The sequence below is a fragment of the Urtica dioica genome, chromosome 8, assembly GCF_054948205.1.
Source record: "Urtica dioica subsp. dioica isolate 48M chromosome 8, U.dioica_male_clone48M_v1_H2, whole genome shotgun sequence".
NCBI classification, from domain to species: Eukaryota; Viridiplantae; Streptophyta; class Magnoliopsida; order Rosales; family Urticaceae; genus Urtica; species Urtica dioica.
In genome coordinates, this window is record NC_142763.1 from 22,146,704 (window position 1) to 22,151,839 (window position 5,136).

The following is a 5,136-nucleotide window of genomic DNA, read 5'->3' on the forward strand; positions in this document are numbered from 1 at the left end:
GAAGCTCCTTCTAGAGACATGTTGGGCGCCTACCCTATAGAGAAATAGGAGAGTTTATTTTGTGCATAAATGTATTTAGATACTTGCCAAAAGAAAAAGAGGAAACAAATTTCCCACACATGCTTGTAGGGAATCGGCCAAGTTGAGAAAAAGGAAGGCAAGGAACAAAAATGGAAACAAATCCAAGCCTTCTAGAAGGCATCCTTGGCCGAGTATCTCAAAGGGAAAAAGAGGAAATTGGCTCATGAATATGTGATATTCTATAGAAGAGGAAACTACCTTATTGAAGGTGAGACCTCTCCTATAAATAGGAGCCTCATTTCCTCACATTTCATTCATCCAAGTTTAAGAGATTTGAGAGACTCTCTCTCTAGAACTTGGCCGAACTCCTCTCTCTCTCTCTTTCTAGTTTATTTTCGATTTTTCTTGTTTTGGCACCTAGGTCATCACTCGACCTAGTGTTTAGCTCTGCGACTTCAAGACTCGTTCTTAAGTCGTAGTGTTTAAAAGTGCCCACTCATTAAAAGTGCCCACTCACTAATTCCTTTATTTCGAGTGATTTAGTGATAGAAACTTTCGTGGTTGCTCGAGGTGCCGAGGAAAGAAAGAGAGACGTGCTGCGAGGGGAGACGAGTGTTGCAAACTTTCCAAAAGCTTCTTCAAAGTTCAAGCTTCAAGAAAGGTTAGTAAACTTCTAGCTCACATTAGTTTTTAATTACATGTACTTGCATTTGTCTAGGTTAGTAAATACTGTTTTTACTTGTAAAAGAAAATTTTTTAAAATTCCGCCGCTTACCGAAGCGTTAATTATTTTCTTAAACCCTAGATCGATTCCAACAAATGATATCAGAGCTATGGTCAAAGATTAGCATGTACATGTTTTTAAAATTATGAGCTTGAAAATCGTTTTCGAAAGTTTACTAATTTTGTGACAAGTTAGAATTGTAATCTTAGATTTTTTTTAATTTATTGCTCTTGTCTTTAAATTAAAAAGCATGTTGATTTTCTATGAGTTTGGGATGTTTTTAAAACACATTAGAATCAGTTCTAAAAGTTTTTAATTTTTTATATTGAAAAACGTGTTTTAAAGGTTTGAGAAATTTCGAGTAAAATTTTGTGACTAGTTATATTGTCTTGCTAGTTTCGTTTGTTTACTTGAATCATTTTATGCATGTTGTTATTTCTTTTATGCCTTGTTATTACCTTGCTAATAAAACACAAATAAAAGCTTTAACAACCTTCATAAAACGTTCAGTTACACTCGATTCTTTTTCGCACCTAAAAAGGACCAAGCTTTAATTATTTCTTTTTCTTCGAGCTGGAGTAGACCCGCATTAAAAGTGGCATCACTCTCTGCTCAGAAATTTAAATTTAATGATTCTTGAATCAAATTAAAGCTCTGTCTGTCCTCTGTCCAATGCCACCGGTTTCGGCTCAAAAGGACATCGGAGCCGCCAGATATGGCGATTTTACTCCGAGGTGCGCGGCTGTCTGAAACTCCAGTTTTTTTTAGAAATCCAGATTTTCAAACCCCACTACCATGAGTTATAGAACTCTAATGAGAAAATTTTCTTGAGCAAAAATGTTTTTCATATGATTATAAACATGATGTGTAAGATTAAAATGTTTTGATTTTTGAAAGTTTAATTGAAATTGAATTTTTACAAAACTAGTTTGAATTTTGAAAAACCGTTTTCACTTTCAAACTTGAAAATATTTTGTCATCCAAATCAAATAAATTTTCAAAATGTTTTCAAAACTATATCTATATCACATATGTTCAAAATCTATATGCTCTTGAAAATTTGAGTGGGAGGTCTCCTTGTAGACAAGCCGAAAAATAAAAAGATGTGTAATCTCAAACTTTCAAGTGTTCGAGTGAGTTGAAGTTCACACTTCCCTCACGCACTTTCCCGAAATAGAAAATAGGAAAAGATCGAGTATGTACCTTGTGCCTTTATGCACTAATACTGCTCTGAACATGTCGATCTAGGATTCTCTTCTAGTTGTCTGCTATGTCGCTCTTTAACTAGGAAATCTGTTTCCGAACTTATAAGAGTCGATGAACCAACTCCAAAAACTAAGTGGGAGGGTTATACTTGTTGTTTGTAACCCATGATCCCCAACACTAATGAAAGAAGCAATTAACGTGGGACTAAGAGCCGCTCTTGCGACCCTCCCTTAAATGGGAGTACTCCAACGCGTTATTGCTTCGATCATTGCTCAATGAGCTACGTCCGAGAGTGAGACGATGATGGCAAGGCCTCCCCTTGGGGGATTGTTTTTCAAAGTTGACCTATTGGACTAAGTGGTTGGTTGCACACTTAGGCTCAATCCCTAGTAATCCTCCCTCGAGGCTCTGCGAAAGGATGTGAGTGATCAAACCAATTTACAAGGTAGCTAGTCAAGAATGATGTATTGACATCTTGGCTAATCATTAATGATGTGTCATTTACTTATAAATGGGGATTTTTTGCGGCCTTCTCTTGAGGGAGTAAATTATCGTTTGGTTTATAACACCTTTGGATTTTACAAAGTCTTAAATAAAACTTAAATCCTAAACCAAAGATTAATCATAAACTTGTTTCAACTTTTATAGGCAATATGTCTCTCAACCCTCTCTCAACCATTCTTTCCTCGAATAAACTCGAAGGCGACAATTACGTCGACTGGAAACGTAACCTCGACATAGTCCTTACTGTCGACAAGCACAAATGGGTTCTCACCACCCCCTGTCCTCAAACGAATGGAGATTCGACACAAGAGGAGAAAGACGCCCTGGCGGCCTGGCTTCGATCCGATGAGATTGCGAGATGCTATATTTTGGCATCGATGGACAATGTGTTGCAACAACAACATCGTGATTACGAAACTGCCACCGATATGCACTACAATCTCCATGAGATGTTTGGAGGGCAAAGACGTCAAGCTAGGCAACAAGCGGTCCGACAATTCATGAACTGTCGTATGAAGGATGGAACTCCCGTTAGAGATCATATGATGCTGATCATTAGCTATCTAAACGAAACGGAGATTCTTGGATCTGAGATTGATGGGGAGACTAAAATAGATATGATCTTGGAAACTCTCCCCGAAACCTTTGATACCTTCAAGTTGAATTATTCCATGAACAAGCTGGAGTACACTGTTACCGAGCTCATGAAGGAACTTCAAACCGCTGAGGCACTCACTAAGAAAAAGAGGGCTCAAGGAGAAGTACATGCTACTACCTTCACCTCTGGATCTAAGAAAAGACCTCGCAATGCCGAGAAGAGGAACCAACCTAAGGTTCAAACGAAGAAGAAGGCGCCAAAGGCTCCGAAGGTGGACAAGTCTAACGACAAGTGCCACCACTGCAATGATCCTGGTCACTGGCGTAGGAACTGTCCCGCCTACCTCAAAAACAAAGTAAAAGGTATTGTACTTGTTACTGGAGCTTGTTTAGTAGCTGATAATGTATCATCGTGGATTATTGACTCCGCTGCTACTAACCATATTTGCTGCTCCTTGACTAGTTTTAGAAAAAGCAAAAGCTTAGAGGATGGCGACTTCTGCTTCAAATGGGGTGATGGGAGCGTGGTGTCTGCGAAGGCTGTGGGATCCGTGACGCTATCTTTTGAAGATCGAACTTTAAATTTGAATAATGTTTATTATGTTCCTTCCTTTGGGAAAAACCTAATATCTGTTGCTCAACTTTTCGAGCAAGATTATTATTTAAAGTTTATAAAGAATGGAATTCGTATTTCTTTTTCTAATTCTTTTGTCACTGATGCATGTATGAAGAGTGGTCTTTTTTACATTTATCTCACTCAACCTTCTCTTTTAGACACCGAAATAGATGACGATCTAATTAGGGAGCCGAAGAGGATCAAACTTTCTGAATCCTCCGATCTAACAAAATCAACATACCTCTGGCACTTAAGACTTGGTCATATCAGTCTAGATAGGATTAAGAGACTTGTGAGGGATGGTCCACTCCAAGCCTCTGCAATAGGTTCACTACCTACTTGTGAATCCTGCATAGAAGAAAAAATGACTAAGCGACCTTTCTCCGATAAGGGTCGAAGAGCCACTGAGTTGCTGGAACTAATACATTCTGATGTATGTGGTCCGCTCAACCAACAGGCACGTGGAGGATACGAATACTTCGTTACCTTCACTGATGATTGCTCAAGATATGGGTTTGTCTATTTGCTCAAACACAAATCCGAGACCTTTAACGTATTTAAGGTCTTTAGGGCTTTAGTGGAAAAGCAAACTGGCAAAGTGATCAAAACCCTTCGATCCCATCGAGGTGGTGAGTATATGTCTGGAGAGTTCGATGACATTCTTAAAGAAGAAGGTATCGCTTCTCAGCTTACCGCACCTGGCACACCTCAACAAAACGGAGTGTCAGAGAGAAGGAACCGAACTCTAATGGAGATGGTTAGATCAATGATGAGTTACTCATCACTCCCTCTTTCCTTTTGGGGATATGCCCTCGAAACAACCGCTTATATTCTGAACCAAGTTCCGTCCAAAACGGTTCCTGGTACTCCTTATGAACGATGGACTGGCCGTAAAGTAAATCTTGGCCGCATCCAAATTTGGGGTTGCCCTGCACACGTGCTGAGGCAAAAGACTAGCAAGTTGGCTAGTAGGTCAGAATTGTGCCTGTTTGTAGGATATCCGAAGGAAACCAAAGGTTTTACTTTCTATAGTCCCGAGGACGATAAGACTTTCGCTAGCACGAATGCTCGTTTCCTTGAGGAGGACTTTATGAAGGATGCAAAACCTAGAAGCAAAATTGTGCTTGAAGAAAAGTTGGGTGAGGAAGCTTCTACCTCATCTGTAAGAACTGTTCTTACCCCAACAGAAACACAACCTAACTCATCAGAATCTCGTCAAGTAGTACTTAGACGTAGTGGGAGGGCTGTTCAAAAGCCTGACAGGTACATGTCTTATGGAGACTCTCTCGTAGCCGTCTCTGACATGGATGACCCTGTTTCCTATAGCCAAGCAATGGCTTGTTCTGAATCAAAACTTTGGCTTGACGCCATGAAAGTTGAAATGCACTCGATGTATGTCAACAAAGTCTGGAAACTTGTAGACCTTCCTGAAGGGATTAAACCTGTAGGGTGTAAGTGGATATACAAG